This window comes from Cryptomeria japonica, chromosome 11, assembly GCF_030272615.1.
Source record: "Cryptomeria japonica chromosome 11, Sugi_1.0, whole genome shotgun sequence".
NCBI classification, from domain to species: Eukaryota; Viridiplantae; Streptophyta; class Pinopsida; order Cupressales; family Cupressaceae; genus Cryptomeria; species Cryptomeria japonica.
In genome coordinates this window covers 670280647-670301451 of record NC_081415.1, presented here as the reverse complement: position 1 = coordinate 670301451, position 20805 = coordinate 670280647, and the positions used below count along the sequence as shown (strand labels likewise).

The following is a 20805-nucleotide window of genomic DNA, read 5'->3' as shown; positions in this document are numbered from 1 at the left end:
AAAGATAATCTTCAACAAAAGGAGCTTAGAATGAAAGCTATAAAAAGACTATGAATTCCTTTCAAAATACTTTATGTTTTGAGGAAAATACAAAATAAATACTTAAAAGTATGATGTCAAACACTTGGGATAACCAAGCTCTTGGTGATGAAGCATTTCTCCGATCATAAGATCATGATAGATCATACATCAATTTAAGGAAATGTGACATCTTATCTTGATCTTAGCTTCTAATATACAATTGAGCAATTTGTCCAAACTATTCAAAATCCATTAAGTATTTACCTTCTGAAAGGACATTGAATTTTATAAAAAAACTGAAGAGTTGCAATAAATGGCTTGGATACAATTTCTAATAGTAATATTTTCTTTAAGGTTAGTTGCAATTTAATCTTACAAAGTGTAATATTTGATCCATAAGATCCTCAATCTTTATAATGGAAGAAAAAACTAGGGAGATATGCTTAAATCATTTTAACAATTTCATCCATCTAGACCATAAGCTCTTGAATGCATACAATGGAAGGAAAATTTGAATAAGAGGCAATCACATGCATAATCTTGATGACATTCTCTAAAAAGAAAAATGGGTGAAAGCATAGTGTTGTGTCGCACTTTAAACTAAGTGCGAGCAAAAAAGAGATCCTACTCGGTCGAGTCTGCATGACACCACATGGCGCCTACGTGGAGGAGAGGTGGCAAGGTCTACTCGGCTGAGTAGGGACTCGGTCGAGTATACCTTAGCCCTACATATACCCATCGACTGCACTTAGCCCCCCATTTGCACAGTTTGAAATAGCTAGAGCGGGAGTGGGGCTAAGAAGTCTTTCGACCGAGCAAGGTAGGATCGAAAGGCTTCTTTTCTTTTTTAATTTTTTTTTTTTTTTATTGTTTTAATAATTTGTATGTATAGATTTTTAATTTGTTAATTGTTTTAATAATACTATATGTATATATTGTTTTAATACATATAATTAAAAACATATACAACCAAAAAAACATATATTTACAAACAATATAAGAGAATATAATCTACAAACAATCTCTCTAATTACATTCAAGTATCCATGTATACCTTCCAAGAGTTTAGGAGATCTTTTATTTTCATGGAGTACCAAAGAATATCATATTTAATAAAGGTAAGTTTGATAAGATCATATTTGAGACACCTAGATAATGTCAAGGTTTTGGAAAAACATACACATAATTGGGAAGTAAATTGGACTATAGATCAACCCATCACCTTAAGATTGATCAACAAAAAGAGAGTGAACCAAATTCTTGAGGACTTTTGAACAAAAAGATGGGAACTTACTTACCATTAATTGAGTTTGCGTATGATAACACTAACCATAAACACAGTTCTCATTTCTTCATTGGAGGTTTGTAAGCTCAAGTATTGTATGCTTAACAAAGAGGCTCGGACATGGTAGTTGTGGATCCAAATGAACTAGAAAAGATGAAAGACCAAACTTAGATTGATTAGCAATTGGGAAATGTAGTGGATTTTTAGAAAATTTATAAATGACAAAAATATATACATTAAAATAGTCATGTATCCGAGAGTGTTTATAATAAATTATCCACTCACAAGCTTGATTAATTTTTGTCTTCCAAACTTGCATATCACTCTGTGGAACCTTTTGAGATCCTAGAACACTTTGGTGCAATAAATACTATATAGTGAGCTTCATCATTTCAACTTCTAATTATAACTTTAGTTATTTAAGTCTTGGCTCCATATATCCCCACTTCTCTCCAGTTCTACCCCCAAATCATGATTCTAAATGTTGGTTCCCCCCCATTAATCATTATTTTGATTAGAATTCTTAGAACATTTTAATAGCTTCATTGACATTTCCTAAATTTTTTTTGTCCTTTGATCTTTGGTTCAATCCTTTTGTGTGAGTTTTATTTTGTTTGTCATATTACCATGGTTTTGGGAGTAGGCTGGTGGGTTGATTGTATAACTATAAGGTAATGGGCGAAAATGGGAATTTTTTTTAACAAATATCCTAAAGGGGAGATTTTTCTATAGTTGGGGTAAAGATTTGAAGCACTTATAGATAGACTATTAACATGGTGTAAAAATGTGAAATGTAAAATTTTATATCTAGTTTTAAAATGTGGTTTTTTGTTCTAATACTGAAATGATCTAATCTAAGGTATTTAGGTAAAAGAAATTTAAAAATGTGATATTTTTTAACTAGATTAACTAGATTACATTTTACACTAATGAATTTGTTTATAAAAGCAAAACGAAAACCCTTGATAAAGTAAAAGGAACGTAATTAATGATTTATTAATAAATTAGGTGATTGTTTATTTTACTCCAACATTATATACCTATTACAAAATTTTATATTTGAAGTACAATTATGTTAGAATGATTATTATTATTGATATTTGGCTTAACTTTCTAGTTTAATAAAATGATCTCATAATCATTATCTATAATGGTGTAACTTTGCATATGCATATTATAATTTTTATGTTAAATAAGTTCATGTGTATGATCATGTAATTTGTTTTGCAATGTAATCTTTAAGTTTCAATATCTATAGGTCGCAGTGTAGTACTCGTGCCCTAATCAATTTCTAATCTCGGTTTGACCTTGGTTAGTTTATCATAATATAATGATTATAGTCAGATGTTGTGATTTTAGTGCATACCTGTTAATGTGGTTTTTGCACCAATTCGTATGCAGGTAATTAATTCCCATATTTCATGTTATTATCTCGGGCTAACACTTTCATTAAGTATATATATGTATGCATGTATGACTCTTGGTTGCAGGAGATTTCAGGTACAGTACCGCATGGGTGCGGGGTTCGTCTCCACCTGGATTTGCAGGTTTGAGTGTACCTCTTTATTCCTTAGAGTTGGATTAGGTGGTCGTGATATCCTTGTTTGACCATAGTCGTGCTCAAGTGAGCGTCGTCAGTATTCCCTTTGGTTGGGTTTGTGGGTCGTCTGTCTGTTTGGCTTCTTGGGTTGCGTGTTTGGTGTGTATGGTTAAATTGAGTAATTAGTCCTTAGTATTTAATTTGATTAAATATGTGTTTGTGCATTAAAGATTAATGGACTAAATTAAACAAGATTTCTTTATGTGATTAATCGTTAATTGAAGTGCTCGATTCAGTTTAGGAGCAAGTTCAATTAAATAGTTAATTTTAAATATTAAATGCATTATGTTTATGCTTATGAAATGAAAGATCAAAATTTAATTGAAATAGAATTAATTTATCTTCTTGACAGTTTGGAAATAGAAAGGTTAATTTCAGTTATTTGGAAAAATCAATTTTTAAATTGAAAAGCAAGTTAATTTATTGATATAGTTGGAAAAGAATGATTTTTGTGAATTATTTTAAATAAAAATTTGGTCAAACTTTTCCCCATTTAACCTAGGTTTGAAAATTATTTTGGGAGGATATTTTGTTTGGAAAAATATTCTTGGATGAAAAATTGGGGGTTTTGGAGAAGGAGAAATTTCTTGAGCCTGCAGGTTGGACTCCTCACTAAATCTTTTCTAGGATTGCTATATGAGGTAAGATTCTGGTTTATATTTTGGTTTCTTTGTTTATCAGAAATTGTTTTGGATTTTGAAGAAATTTGTTTGTGAAAATTTAAAAAAAAGGAATAGTCTCATCTATTTGGAGAAAATGAAACAATTATAAATTTAATTCCAAACCAAATCCCTCTTGTTTTGTTTCCAATCCAAGTTTAGATCATGGTTGCTCTGATTGTTTTAAAATTAAAAAAAATGAACTTGAGATTGGTTGTTTACCATGGAAATTTGTTAAAATTCCAATTAAATTCTTTCAAATTCAAGCTTTTATCAAAGAAATCCACCTGTGTTTGGATATATGGATGTTAATCAACCTTATTTTGCCAATATGGATTTGGTTTTAGAGAAATCCTCCCATTTCTAGATCTGGGTATTTGAAAATATTGGAAACCCATGCTTTCTGGAAATAAAATAAAAAATTTATTTAAAGTCACTAGGACTGTATTTTTTTTATTTACTCTGTGTTTAACAATAATTTTGTATTAAAAAAAATTAAAAAAAAAAAAAACAAAGAAAAAAATAAAAAATTAAATTATACCTCCCCCCCCCCCAACCCCACATGGCAGAGTTTCCCCACCACATGGAAGGAGGGGTGTTGCGTGCTCCCTTTGGGGGCAGCAACGCTCCCCATGGGGTGCTGCGTGCTCCCATTGGGAGAAGCGCTTCCCCAAGGGGCAGCGTGAGCTCCCAAGGGGGGGGCCCACGTGGGGTACCCTTCCCCATTTTTTTTGTATTTTTTTATAAAAACGTTTTTTTTATATATTTTTTTTATTATAAAAAAAATATAATATTTTATATATTTTAATGTTAATTTTAAATTAAGTTTCATTAATTATGATTTAAATGTTTATTAAGTAATAAATTATTATTAATTTGCTATTAATTAATTGTATAAGGGAAAACATACATTAATTAATATTCAAATTTTTATTTTATTATTAATGAATATTTTTCTAATTAATTACTTGATTTGTTAATAGTGCTATTAATTATTAATTTGTTATATTTTATTAATCATGGATTAATAAATGCATATATTAATTAATAGTTGATTTCGGCATTTTTCTATATGCGTAAGGAAATAATTGTTAAGTAGGAATGGACTATCTTTATTTGGATTCCTTATATGTTTATGTTTCCTTAATCCATATAGAGTAACTGGGTTTGGAAAAGATGGAATTGGAAAGATTGTTTTTGAGCCAATATGGCAATGATGTTTTAATTGAAGATTAAATATCATATTTAGTTGGTTAATGGTTGTTTAATTATACTTATGTGAAATTGGTTTAAGGACTCATAATGGCGTATTTATGTATGTTCGAGCAAATGAACCTTAGAGAGTTAGAAAACCAAGAACAACCTGCACCTAGATGAGGTAGATAACTGCAATCTAACCTAAATCATTTAGAAAACTTGATCGACATTTAATGTTTAAATCATTTCAGAAAAGATTGTATCCTCTAGTTATTGCCTATGCGAGTTTAATTTCTGTATTCGCTTTTGCTTAAGTAATGGCAAGCCTTGCTTTGTTTGATTGGACCTTGTCATATGGTTGATTTGGGTACCTATTTCTGTCCTTGGTCTCGAGTTGACTGTTATTTGGCTGTGGTGTTGTATTGGTCATATCCTTTATGTGGGTGTCGAATGATGATTCATGGTTGACTATAGTTGATCAAGTCTCTGGTTAAAGCACCGTCAGTAAGAGTACCTCTTTTGAGTCGTGTTTGACCAAGTGGTTGTTCCCTCCTTTTTGAACTCCATTTGCTTGACCATGTGTGTTCCTTGGTTTTTGAGTTCGTCTGAGTATAGTCTAGTGTCGTATGGGAAAGTGGCTTTCGATTGGGGGCCGCGCCCAAAGTGGCTATTGGGTAACCCATCGAAAGTGGGTCTAATAAGTGATAACCTAATAGTAGATTAGAATGTTAATCTCTAAGTAAAATAATTGTGCCTCACACATGGGATGAGTGCTAACACAGACTCGACATGTTGTGAGAAGACCTGAAATGGAAAACCATCATCCTTGTCTTTACGAGAGGATGTGTGGGTCCACATGACGCTTGGATGGGCTGGAGGTTTGGACTAGGTGGCCAAGACAACCCAGTGTATGGGGCCGGAACCTATGAAGACCTGCCATGGTAACCATACCAAGTTGTGTGATGACACTTGTCCCTACGTTCGCTAGTGTGTTGTTGGATTGTCTGATAGGAGCACGTTTGTGGGTCGTCCTATTGTCTATGCCCTTGTGAGTACTTGGTTTCATGTTAGACCTTGGGTGGTGTTGACTCTATTTTGTGGATGCTCAATTGGACCTTTGTATTAGCTTCGATTATGTTCAACTGGATCCTTTCCTTTTCAGGGATCGTTTATGTATTTATAGACCGATGTGGTCATTTGTATATCGATTATGTTTCGCCTTGATGGCAGGATTGTAAATAATGAGAACCTCATGTATTCTTAACTTTATTAATTATCAGAGGGGTCTTGCAGTTGAGCAGACCCGAAGATGTAGCCCTTTAGGGGTGAACTTCGAGATCATCTGGGTGTTATGTGATGCTTTTATCCTTATGTTTCATGGTTAGTGTTAGCATGTATGAATGGCATTTTATAGAATGTATGAGAGGATAAGATGAAATTAATTTAAAATGTATGCAGTCCTCTCTTAGATGCAGTAAATTGGATCATGAATGAATGTAGCTTAGTCTAATGGAAAACATTTAGTTATTGTTAAAGAAATTAAGTATGCATGGAAAGATCTCTTAAGTTTATGATGAAATTCTTGTGTGTTAGAATATTAGATGCATGACTTATATTTTAATGAAAAGCTTGAATGAAGAGTATGAATAAATCTTAATGGATAAACATTAGCATGTGAATTATATGTTCATCTATCTGAAAGAAATTATCCTTGTTTAAGAATTATCTCGTTTTTAAGATAATCAGCTTATTGGATTAATTGTGTTAGTTAAGTTAAATGTGTAATTAAGTAATCACGTTGGGAAAATTCTTAGGTGTTAGTTTATGTCTTCCGCTATGTAATCTGAATTTTGATATCTCGTTGTATCCTAATGTTGTGTTTATCTTAAAAAAAAAAAATTATTGCACTCTATTTGTATGTTTTAGCTTTATCCCTTCAGGGTTTCCTGGCGGGGCATTACACACAGTTCAATTGATTCGTTTTGTTTAAAATGTTTTAAAGCATATTTGTACCATGTTTCATCTTGTTTGTGGCATACACTGTATATGAACTTGTTGTTAATTCAATTTAATGTATACATGCAAATTCACACACACACAGACACACAGGCGCATTCATACATTTCACATCACATCTAGATACAACTTCTAATGGTTCACAACATTTTTCTTCTCAGTAGAGTGTGCATCCTGGTCCTCAGCAGACCTCGCGTAGGTCTAAGATTCCTGAGAATTTAGATACTGCTCATACTCAAACTATTTTGAGAATGCAGTCCTCTCTAGCATAGTTACAATGAACTTTAAATAACACTCATGTGTTGGCCAATAGAGATAAATTAGAATGTATTAGAGACGAGCTGATGTGTATGATTGAGCTTGCTCAATCATACAACCCATATGGTGACCCTCTCATTGAGCATTTTTATAGGACTTTATCTCACACTATCTATGGTACGGTTAAATGGAAAACAATAGATAGAGATGTTTCTGTAGTGAATTTGAAATCCATGTTCCCATTTTACATGGAAATGGTTGTGGTTAGAGGATATCGGGTCACTAGATGTGAGGATCCTATTATCGCACCATTCATATATCCTAGATGGTTGGCGGCACATCATAGGTGGCCACAGAAGGATGAGCTGCCATAGTATTTCTGCAAACAATTGTATGCGGAATTTCATCTAGGATATGATGTTGATTACACAAACTTTCTACGACATGCTAGGCAGGGTAGGGGAAGATTTTCAGACAGATTTAGACACCATGATACACAACCCCCTAGTAAGAGGGCAATGGTGCATCTAAACCTTTCGGTAATCGAAAGGTTTGGATTTGGTCACAAGTGGTGCTGGTGATATGGTAGCTAAGGAGGCACGCGTTGGCATGTATTCTAACATCGCCAACATTGCTACCCAGGTTGATGAAATGATTTCTGATCATGTGGGGAGATATATGTTGTGTTTTCGTGTTGCCCCTAATGTTGATGAGATGGATCCATTTTATGACCCATATATTCATTATGAGCTACCGTTGCTTGCAGAGATCACACGTTTACCGGAGGATCGTCTATGCTAGATGAGCTCCTATTTAGTGAGTGATCTTGTAGATGCTTATTAGGCTCTCTCTACATTACATGGGATCACTCCTCATCAGCTGCCTGAGTTCATTGGATGAGTACTTTAGAGATCCTCGACTAGTACCAGCAATGGTGGAGGAGATTCACAGCCTAGTAGTTCCAGGCAGGAGGATATTTTGATACCTCCTACAGCTCTCGAAACTACAATGCATCCTACACCACAAACTTCAGGAGTTCAGCGATGAGGTTTTTCATCTCTTCTTATGGATGACTTTATTGATCCAGATGTTGTGTCATTACACTCTTCGAAGATATCTGGCATCGAGCATGCATTCGAGGAGAGGAATAAGGTAAGAAACTGGAAATTTTGATTTTAACTTAGTTGTATATATAAAGTTTATATGTATTCACTACCACTAGCATATTTTTTTAATTTTAAACATATATTACAAGAGATTATGATGGATGCGAGATATGGAGATTTGGAAGGCACCTAGTGATCCTATTCATCAAGATACACAGGTAAATTTAAATTTAAATTGATGTGTCTTATTTTTTTCCTAGTCATCAAGATCCACTATATATATATATATATATTTAACATGCAAATTGTGTACACAATGTAGGCCTTTGGAGCAGGCGACAGACCAGATCGAGGATCAAGACAGGGCGCGACATAGCTCATTATATTGTTATATGCATGCTCACTTCTTTTATTATGTATATCTAACATTTCTATTATACATGTTGTGGACATTTCTATTATACATGAACTGTGGACATTGCATTTGTAGCCTTATTTTAGACATTATACCTGGACATTTCATACATGTTACATGTTTATCTAGACATTTCATGTGTTACATGTTTATATCTACATTTCATGTGTTGTACATGTTTATTTTATGTGTTACAATGAGCTCTCACTCTGAATCAGGTGCACACTCTCATTCTCCTAATTCATCAACACCTTTTTAATATTTTAAACTTATTATTTAGTGCATAATTTAGTCAAAAAATGATGTCTTAAGGGGATCATAATACATGTTAAATTAGTATTCAATTTCTTCAAACTCATTATTATTGAATTTTTCTACTTAGTTGTGTTACGTGTTTATAGAAATTTCATAATTTTGAGTTACATGTTTATTTTATTTGTCACAATGTTCAAATTTCATGTGTTACATTTTAGTTAGATTGATATGCAAATCATGTATACATTTCAGTTAGATTGATATGCAAATGATATATACTAGGTTTTATGGTTGGTATTGGTATTGGTATTTATATGGGTTTATGGATCATTTTAGTAGGTTGTGGAAATATTATTAACAATATTACATGTTGTGTTTGTTGTAACACTCGAACTTTAATGGCGATGACCACAAGTAGTATGGGATGCTTGCTTTTCTTCACAACTAGTACTGAAGTAAGAGCTAAGTTTGATATTAATCTAGAGTTTAACATTATTTAAGACTACATCCTAAGACTATACCTAACTTTTCTTAAGGGGATGGCAATGAAATGTCAATGAAAAATCAAAATGTATTTTCTAAATCAAGTAATATAAATAATTACTAATAAGATCTAATTCAATTAATATAAATAATCACTAATAATCTAATGTAATTGCTTCCAAAGTTTTTAAAAAGGCTGGGACCTATGATGAAAAGAAACTCTTTGGTGTGACTACTCTTGATGTTGTCCGTGCAAAGACTTTTTATGCTGGAAAGGCAGGAGTTCCTGTTGAAGGTGTTGATTTGCCTGTTGTCGGTGGACATGATGGGATTACAATTCTTCCTCTCTTTTCATAGGCAACACCTAAAGCTAACTCCACTTTGAGTGAGGAGGATATTAAAGCCTTGACAAAGCGTACTCAGGATGGTGGAACTAAAGTTGTTGAAGCAAAAGTAGGAAAAGGCTCAGCAACATTGTCTATGGCTTATGCTGGAGCTCTATTTGCTAATGCTTGCCTGAAAGGTCTTAATGGGGAACCAAATGTTGTGGAGTGTTCTTATGTGCAATCAACTATTACAGAATTGCCTTTCTTTGCCTCGAAGGTAAGGTTGGGCAAAAATGGCTTGGAAGAAGTTTTGGGCTTGGGTTCTCTGTCAGAGTTTGAGCAACAGGGATTAGAGAGCTTAAAGCCAGAGCTGAAGGATTCTAAAAGGGTATTAAATTTGCAAGTGAGAACTAAGGATGGCTAGCTTTGGAGTGTGTTGGCAACAACTTCTTTTTGCTACATTTAGGGAAACCTGAGACCCTTCCACAAATTTTCATTATTGTCATTTATTTACATGCCTCTGGTTAATTAATTGGCTCAAGGATGCAAGAGTTCCTTAACCTATTGACAATTAGATCTATGTGAAGAAATAATCTTGTTGCGCACCCATTCTAGGAGCTGTAGAATGTGTTGGCTGCTTCTTTTTGTTACATTTAGGAAGCTAAGATGCTTCCAACGATCTTCATGATTTTCTTTTATTTACATGCCTCCGGTTAATTAATTAGCTCAAGTATGCAAGAGTCAAAAAACCTTAAAACGTTTAGATCTATATGAAGAAATAATCCTGTTGCACGACTATTCCATGAGCATCTAGTGGCACGTTGGTGCCTGGATAAATTTATTTGGAAGAGGTTTTTTATTGTCCAGAATAAAGTGTATTTTCCATCAAAAAATAAAAATAAAAAAATAAATGATTTTACATGTGTGTGAACTCATGAAAAATTGAATAACAATGTATATATATAATTTAGCATACTTAGTTCATAAGGGGATCTAAAATTAGGACCTATTAGGATGTCTTAAGGGGATGTCCAAAGAGGATGTCTTAAGGGGATGTATAACATAAAAGAATAAATTTAAAAGCATTTCAACCAAGCATGCATATGTAACAATTTATATAATTTAGCATACTTCACATAAGGGGATCTAAAGTTAGGACCTATTAGGATGTCTTAAGGGGATGTCCAAAGGGGTTGTCCAAAGACGATGTCTTAAGGGGATTTCCAAAGCACGTGTCTGAAGGGGATGTATATCACATGTAAAAGCACAAGTATGTATGTAATTGAAGAATACATAAATTCATAAATATAAAAGCATTTCAATCTTGAGCATGCATAACAATATATGAAAACCATTTTTCACCATGTCAAAAAAAAGAAAAAACTAGATATGATCCAATATTTAAAAATCATCTCTAAGTTTTAATATGGTCCAAAAATATATATAACCAGTCCTAGTTCAAATTAAACATGAGTTCAAACTCTAGTTCAAATATAAAAATATGAGCTACAAAAACAAGTTAGATAGCCTAAGTTGGCTCTTGATACATATAGTCTAGATCCTCTCTATCTTTTATTATCTCCAAAAAAATTTCATGTTCTTCAAAAGGTAACCTCCACTTTTGGTTGCCACGTCCTTTTTTGGCAATGTCTCAAATTGCAACTTTGTCGCTATAACCAAGTGACTATAATGTAGAACTATTTTTCCAAGCATGTATTCAATAAATTGAACACCATTTTTGTCTATCTTAGTTTGTTGATAATAGGTGCCTTCTATAAGAACTGAACTAGTTGGTTATGATTGCCCATCATTGTCTACAGTTACTTCTAGCAATTTGATTTTTACTTTCGTGCATCTTAGTAGATAATAATCTACACCTTCCACATTGTTAGGATCCGCAACCACAACAAAAATATCACCTACATGTATGTACATCCAGATGACACCATATAAATTTAAAACAAAAGTAAGGTGTATCTATAAAATTTGAGCATGTCACTACATGATCTAAATTAAAACTAAATAAAAGAACATGTATGCACACATGCACCTAAAATGACTAAATCAAAAACACGTTCATAATCAGTTGAATATATAGGATCATGAATGTCTATCCATTTTCATCATCTTCATAAGGAGGCATTCTGATTAACTCTTTCATATCCCATTGTGAGACATATCCATTTGCAAAATTCTCGCATTGACTCATTGGATTGTCCTTAACACAGTCAGCACAAAAACATGATTTTTCTCTTACTTGAAGCAATGGAGGCTTGTGGTTTCCTGTAGTCATCACTTGATGTAAACTTCTAATACCAACAATTGTTTGAAAATTGTAAGGATTAGATCGATCAATACCTGTTACAAATATGAAATGAAATTTCACATTTTAAGATCAACTACTTTAGGATAAAAGTGAAATGCAGAGCTGATGAATTTTTTTAAGAATTCTTCAGAACAAAAATATTTTACCTTTCACTTCCCAAAAATAGTGTTTGTTGTATGGCGTGTCCCGACTAACAAAATAAATTTGACACCATTCAACAATTTTGTTTGCATTCTCTATGCTATTACCTACATAAAAAGAACATAGAGATGTTGTTATGTGCACTTCTTTTTAAATGAAATAATGTTAAGAAATAGATACAAACAAATTGAAAACCAAATTAAAAGTACCTGCAAGTTCATGTCGGCGAAGTGCACGCTTCACACATGTTCCTACTACATCGTTCTCTCCTTTTCCATTTCCACTTTCAAAGAAGTTCCACAAAAACTTAACATTGTGTCTAGCATGTTACATGGATAGCCAATTAAAGGATTTTGCAGATTTAAATTGTCCTGCTCCATAAAGTTGTATGTCATGTACATGTACAATTGAACATTTAAAATAAAATTTATCAAATTGAAATCAAATACAAATTTGCATATAAATGAAAATGAATTGAAACTTATGTACTCACCTAGACAAACATCCGACCAAATCCAGTGTTGTGAAACATTTATCCCGCGATTTGCAATATCTTCAAAAACATTGCAAAATAATGAGCTATATAGCTCCTATCATGAACCTTATCGTCGCTGATATAGAAATGAACCTCCTTGATGATAATGCGTTCATTTGGATCAGTACAGTTTTCTAGCCCATCCACACATCAAATTGTGCATGTCTATAGGTCACTTGCACAAATATTGCAACTTGATCAGAATTATAATATTGAGCTTGAATCTGCGATTGAGGGGCAAATGTATAGTTCTCGGAGAAATCTACAATTGAAAGAATACAACCAAGTGGAAAACAATTTTTAGAATTACGAAATTGTTTAGCTTGCCATCATGCACCATTAAAATGTTGGATATGTGGATAAATCATAGTATGAAATTTATTCATAAATTCAAGGTAGGGCAATTCACTCTCCTTCAATGCAATTTTTTTGGATTCATCTCTTGACTTAGCTCGATATGTCTCATATTGAAATCTCTTCCACAAAAATGGCATTGAAACATCAATATTCTCAATTTGTAATGGAAATTTTTGCAAATCTCCATAATCAATGCATGTAATTTTTATACACTTATACATTGTACATTGAAGTCATCTAAATCTTTTGATTTATCACATAAAATTGATTTCACAAATTGTGTCATACTTCCAAGGATGACCATATCTGGATTAAGTACTACCATAGATTTTATATATGACTCTAAGTATAGATGAAACTCAACATGATTTCGACAACAACAAGTTTCACATACCTTATTTATGCATACAAATCAAGGGTGCAACCTCTCAATCATTCTCTGACATATTTTCACATCTGAAAATTCTTCCTTGAATGCTTCAAATAGTTCACTTTGTGTTGTATCTACAAAATGTTTAGGATGTGATATCTTCATACTAGTCTCTTCATCTTTCATCTGTATAGTGTCCCTTCTATTGGAAGAAACATGGGAGTGGTTGGTCCAATATTTGATGACTAGTCTTCTTACATCTTCAGAAATTTTGTCTTTTCGAGGAAGTCTACAAATATTTACCCAATTCATTTCAATGTTTTCGTCTAACATATTTCTCCTCCTAATATATCTTTGAACAGTTTTTCTAGATATATGCAGTAATTCAGCAATTGTTGTAACTTGTCTTTTATGTGACAACCTCTTACTAGAAATCGTAGTCATCAACGCTCTACGTGCAGTACTTAAATCAGCTCCTCAACTTGTGTTATCAATAAGGTTCAATGCATCTTGCAAATTTTCAACTATTGTTTCTTTTACATGACCTCCTGATCTTTTGCTATTATCGACACCCAACAACTCCAAAACACGAGTCATTTCTCTTTTCCTAAATAACTTTACAAATAATTGTGCTCTCCCGACCATAGTTTTTTTTCAAAATATTCCTCCCACATGTTTTTGCAATGCAATTTAATTGTTCTCTCAGGTACCATGTGTTTAGATGAAATTTGACTGAAAAGAGAATCCTCATTCATCTCCATCAAATTTCTCATGATAGAAAAAAAATTGTACCTTGACTAGTACTAATTTCTTCCGCTACTTCAGTTGCATCATCTTCAACATCAACATGATCTTCCTCAACATTAATAGGTTGCTCTTGATTTCTTTTTCTATGACCTTTCTTTGAATCATCTCTTATACGATCATATTTTTTTGATCTATTTCTTTTATTCCCCATTACACAAAGTATTAAAATTTTCTTTCCTAAAATCGCAAGTGAATACTCCTTAAGAAAAAAATCAACTCCGTTGCAAAAAATCACCTCCTTGATAAAAAATCACCTCCTTTGAAAAAGTCGCCTCCTTCCTTGAAAAAAATCAACTTCCTAGAAAAAAAATTGAAGATTTTATGAATTGTTTTTTATTTTTTGTTTCTAAAAAATTAAAAAATCACCTCATTAATATATGAGGGAAAGGGTGGGGAAGCAAGCGGTCTCTTCCCCACGTGACTGCTCACGGAGGGTCTTGTCGCTTGGGGGACTCGGCTTGCTCAGTCGAGGCTTCCTATGTGGCATCCCACATGGCAGCCTACACAACAAAACCCCCCCAATTTGCAGAACTTCCAAGTTCTGCTAAGAGCTTCACCATCAAATTAAAAAAAAAAAAAAAAACTAAAAATACCCTTTTCGAGAGCTCAAAGTGAGGAACGCTGACATATAATTTTTATATAATTTTAATTAGAATTAGTATATTAAAATTACAAAATAGTATAGGTAGGTATATTAACATTCGAGAAGACTCTGATTCGAAAAAACAAAAAAAAATAGTAAATCATATTAGAAAAATTTAAAAATTATATATAACACTAGAGGAGAGAGTCATATTCAAGAATATATAACCTTTTTTTGGATCACAATAGTTTTGATAGGAGAAAATTGGTGGGAGACGAAAACTGTCGATTTCAGGAAACTTCAACTTTCAATTGTTATAATGGTGAAAATATACATCGAAATCAGATTTTTTTTTCTGCATTGGCTATGGATGTCATCTAAAATATATTTCAAAATCAGAGGAAAACAAGATTATTTACATATAGTTTTGTGGTGGGAGGTGAAACCCCTGATTTGCAGTATTTTTCAATAATTGAAAAAATGACTTTAATAATTAAATAAACATATCAATTCTTTTTCCAACTTTTTTTAAAAAATAATAGGCATAAACATCATCCAGTTTTACACATTTTATCAATTTACATCATTCACAAATACCAAATAGAAATATCACTTTTGTGCCATTTAAGTTGAACTGTTTTGTTGTTGTTAGCATTTTCCTTTATAAAAGTGAGACACAAGTTTGTACTTTTACCCAAATCTTTTTATTTAGAGGATATCTATGAGGGGGAGAGTTTTGTACATTATTAACAATAGGATGCTACCAAAGGATATGGTTATTAGGAAACCATTGTAAAATTCATCCCCACTCACTTGAGAGAAAATATATGTTGATATGCAGTGACGGATCATATTGTTGGGCTTAAATTTTGGTGACTTTGTTAGTCACATTTTTCCCAAATCAATTAATGGGGGAGTGCAGCGGGAAAAGCCCCTCCTACAAGGCTCAAGTTTCCCATTATTTAATAAACGAGTCGCCTATTGTTTTGGTATGTAAATTGATCTATGAAAACAACCAAAAATGTTTGATAAATAAGTGCTTGTGAGATGCAAAATATCATCAAATTGTAATTTTCTCTTCATTAGATAATAAAAGAAAGTGGACAATTGTTTCTTTGTGGATAGAGCCCACATTAGGTGAACCATATTATTATTTAATATTTCTTATTTCTCTAATTTGCCTAAACCCTAACAATTAGTATCAAAGTCATGTACATTTTTTCAATTATTTGGTAGGAATTTTCAAATTCAATTGAGAGCAATGACAGAAGAAGACAAGTTGAATGTTGAGAAGTTAAATGATCAAAACTACCAGCCATGGAAGATACAAATTGAATATTATATATATCAAAGGGATCTTTACTTACCATTGGGTGGAAAAGAAAAGAAGTTGACGAATATGATAGATCCACAATGTTAGTTTATTAATAGAAATGCACTAGGAATAGTACAACAATGCTTGGTAGCATCAATGGCTTTCAATATAGCAAAAGAAATAAAGGTGGACCTAATGTTGACATTAGAAAAACTATATGAAGAACCCTTGGCTTCCAATAAGGTATTTCTTATGAAACATTTATTCAATATGAAGATGCTAGAAGGTGGTTTGTTGTTGATTAGTTAAATGAGTATAAGGATCTCTTGATTTTACGCTCATTTTCATAATGTTGGAATAGCTTGGTCATGGTTGTAAGTAATTTTTTTTGTAGTTTAAACACTTTAAATTTTGATGATGTTATTGGTGTTATTCTTAGTTAGGAAATGCAACAAAAAAACATAGATGAAACATTAGGGAATGCTTTGACTGTTGAGAATAAAGGAAGGCATAGGGAAAGAGGAAAAAACCTAGCAAACCATGAGAAATCTAAGAACGGCATATCCAAATCTATGGTAAGGTTGGAGTATTGGCATCATGGGAAGAAAGGACACCTAGAGAAAGATTGTTGGTATTGAAAGGGAAAACAAGAAGATGAACAACAAGAAAATAACAAGGAAGAAAATGTACCAAGTGATGTGTTTCTAGATGCTTTAATACTTTCTTTAGATAATTACAAATTTTTGGGTGTAAGATTTAGGGGATTCATTGCTTGCCACACCCCATAAATTTTTTTTCTAGACTATGTTCCAAATGATTTTAGAGAAGTTTATTTGGGGATGATGAACCATGCAAAACTATTGGAAAGGGAAACATATAATATAGACTAGTAATTGTAATTTTCATTTTCCTTAGCTTCCACATGAAAAAATGCAACAATGGAACAATAGTATTGGGCACATGAGTGAGAAGGGGATGGAGATTCTCTATTCAAGAAATTTATTGCCAAGTTTGAAATAAGTTATTTTCGATTTCTACAAAAAATGTGTTCATGGAAAACAAAAGAGAGTCTGATTTCTAAAAATTGGGAAGGAAATGAATAGAGAAAAACTAGAGCTTGTGCACTTAGATGTATGGGAGATATTCTAGGTATCATCTCTTGATGACTCATATTATTATGATAATTTTATTGATGATGCAACTAAGAAAACTTGTGTTTATTTCATTCCTAAAAAAAATGATGTATTTGATATCATTAAAAAATAAAAAGATTTGGTTGAGAATGAGACAAGGAATAAGTTGAAGTGTCTCATATCAGATAATGGACATGTGACTACTTCAATAAAGAGTTTGATATCTACTATTCATACCATGGGATTCATAGATAGAAGAGGGTTCCAAGAATACCACAAGAAAATAGAATGTCTAAAAGGATGAATAGAACAATCATCCCTAAGATTGCATGTACGATTGCCATTACAATTTTAGGAGGATGTTTTTTTTCCAATTGTCAAATTGCTTCTAGGGGCAGCACCCTTGTATTAATATTGATGCAGGAGCATCCCCAGTTCACAACAATCTTGCATCAACCAAAAACATTTTCCTTTTTGTTTTGTTTTCTGTTTGCAGTTTCAGTTTTTCCTTTCTGTGTGTCTCGGTTTTGGTTCACCGGATCCTGTGGAGTTGGATTCTACTGGAAAACTTGATCAGATTTCTTTCTTTCAAACCACATCACATTTGGATCACTTTCCGATAAGATATTGCTAGCGGTTTCCCTGATAGTTTCTTGCTATCAAATTGAAATTTCTTTGTTACCGGTTTCCTAAGATCTATTCTGGTGATCTACTAGAACCCATTCTGAACCTTGCGGAGCCTTGGGCATTGATCTCAATTTTCCTTGGTGTGTGGCCGACCTTTCCCATGATCTACGTTTCATCCTTTGGATTTTTAGGAGGAATCTCTTGGCGGAGGCTGGCCTTGTTATTTTCATGTTAGGTCTTGTTCTTCGGGTTTTGATCTCTTTTGGGCCGACGAGATCCTTTGGATCGATATATATATATATATATATATATATATATATATATATATATATATATATATATATATATATATATATATATATATATATATATATATATATATATATATATATATATATATATATATATATATATATATATATATATATATTTATAATTACACATTAGAATGTAATCAATTAGAATGAATCAAAGAATCAAGCAGCTAGACTGTGCGTAGAAGATAGATCTTTTGATTCAAGGTCCCAGTTGTGACCTATTCTACAAGACCTGTGAGTCGGTATGTTGTAACCCGATTGTTATCGGTTGGATGTAATCAAATTTCATGCAATAAATCAATCTGTTATGCATTGCCTCCATCATATCTTTGTTTTTCTGTTGTGTTTACTCTTGCTGGCCGGTTTGGATTGATCTCCTTGAGGTCCCTCCTCGTCGGTGACTACTTCAAATATCCAAAAAAATTACTTCACCAAGTAGGACTAGACTCAAAATGTCCTAATAATAGGTTTCATCTATAATTCATCTACCCCCTAATTGAACAACATCTACTAATCTACTAATCACCAAACCCAACCCCAAAATGGCATGTGGCCATGTACATTTGTAAATGGCATCCAAGTGCAGAGACCCATTAACAGGTCAAAACATCAAGTACTACTAGATGCTTTGACTTTTGTCTATGATCAGAAGATCATTCCAAAGGCTCCTTCCTTCTTTGTCTTCTTCTCCCTCTTTTCTTTTACTACTTGCCAACCTTCCTTTGAATTTACAGCCTCCTTCTACCATCTCAAAGAAACATTTGAAGGAGTTCTTGTCTCCCCTCCTAAGTTATAAACTTGTCCCATATTATCCCTACCTACCTCATCATTACTACATCTAACAACACCAATGGCTTTCCTCATAGCTTTTGCACCTCCTGAACATGTAGAAGAAATTTCATGCATTTCTCTTTTATTTGGATATTGAGTCCCCTCCTAAGCATCAAAAGCTTCCACTAAGATGGGTTTTGAGGGTTGTAGGCCTTGTCTACCTCCCGATCCCTTAACAATTTTTGAAGATAGATCCTCAGTAATCTCAATATAGTCTTTATTTAAGCCACCTTGTGATTCTACACATTCCTCTTTTTCCATCAAATATGGCTAGGGGGTTATATCCCTCCACAAAGTTGCCTATTTGCTGATTTTATTCTTTGCATAGTTAGTAGCTACATGCTTGGTCTGAAAACATTTTTTGCACCTAAAGGAAATTCATTCACAATCTACAATTTACATCCACACTTATCTTCCAAGTTTCAAAGACAGCTCCGTTGGAGAGGCTTTAGTCATATCCATCTCCACTTGGATACGAACAAAGGTTGTGTGGAAGAATTCTTGGGAACCCTAATCGACCCCCAAAAATCTTCCAAGAGTGTTACCAATAGCCTTAAAACAAGATTCAAACCAAAATTGTAACAGTAAATTGAGAAACCTTACCCATAAAAGAATTTTGTCGAAAGACTCTATAGTTGGATTAAAAGATAGGTACCAGGCTTTTAACAACAACATGTGATTGTTCTCCCAACTCCAATGAGATTCACACAAAATATTCTTTCTATCCTATTCGTCATCGAACACCACCACCAAAACCCCCGAGCACAAGGTAAATCTACACATCCCCCTCCAAAATGGGACTTCACTGCATAAGATCTATTTGTGTAGCTCTCTAAGACTGGGCCAAAAACCTTTAAACCTCCCTATTAAGCCCATTTCCATGTAATTATTTTTTGTTTTCAGCTACCTCTTCTCCAATCCCTTCATCCAAATTGTATGTGACCCTATTTGAAAGAGGTTCAACCCAACTATTTCCCGCACCATCAATTTAGTATGCCTTTTCATTGCCTCTATATACAAACCATTTTCCTTTTTATCAAGCTCTTGTTCCCCTCAAAAATCCTACCTTTCTTTCTTATTCATGATTGAGGCCCCATTTCCAATCACCTTACTCACGGGTTGCTGAAATCCATTCCTAGCGGACACCTCTCCTTATTCAATGCATGGATCAGGCGATTGCATCCTTCAATCCAAAGGATCATCCTAGTGATCATTGTTGGGTTTTCCCTCCTTTGAATGGTAATGAAACTTTAACACTACAGCCTTCCAAACACTGCAGTTTTTTGAGCATCCAATGTCGTAACTATACTTTTTGTCCTTAACCCTAAAAATCACCCCATTATCACAAGGAAAACCCTTGAAACCTTGGACATCAATATGTAAGCCCAATTGGATAGGAATCTGAATAGTGCACCTATGTAAACATCAATGATAATCTTCAAAGTGGGGCAGAAGCCGTGAAACCCTAGTCTCAGCACCAAAAGAGACTAAGAGGTTTCGCAGAGACATCGTAAAACTGTATAATTTTGGGAAGATGTTGTCAATATTGATGTTTACTTAATAAAGAAAATTCCTTCAAGTTCCTTAGATGGTGGTCCCAGAGGAAGCATAGATGGGTAACAAGATAAATTACTCATTTTTAAAAACTTTTGGTTGTGAAGAATTTTTCAATATTGACATAGAAAGTAGGACAAAGCTTGAGGTAAAATCCAAGAAGTGTAATTTTATCGGATATGGAGTTAATGATTTTGGTTATCATCTATGGGATTATGTAAATCACATAATCATTACTATAAAATGTGTCATATTCAATGAGAAGGTCATGCACAAAATATTAGTTGC

General features: G+C 33.2%; 1 pseudogene; it reads left to right on the top strand.

Annotated features, from left to right (window-relative positions):
* The first annotated feature begins 9460 nt into the window (after nucleotides 1-9460).
* LOC131070679 (malate dehydrogenase, mitochondrial-like) lies at nucleotides 9461-10187 on the top strand (annotated as a pseudogene).
* Nucleotides 10188-20805: the final 10618 nt, after the last annotated feature.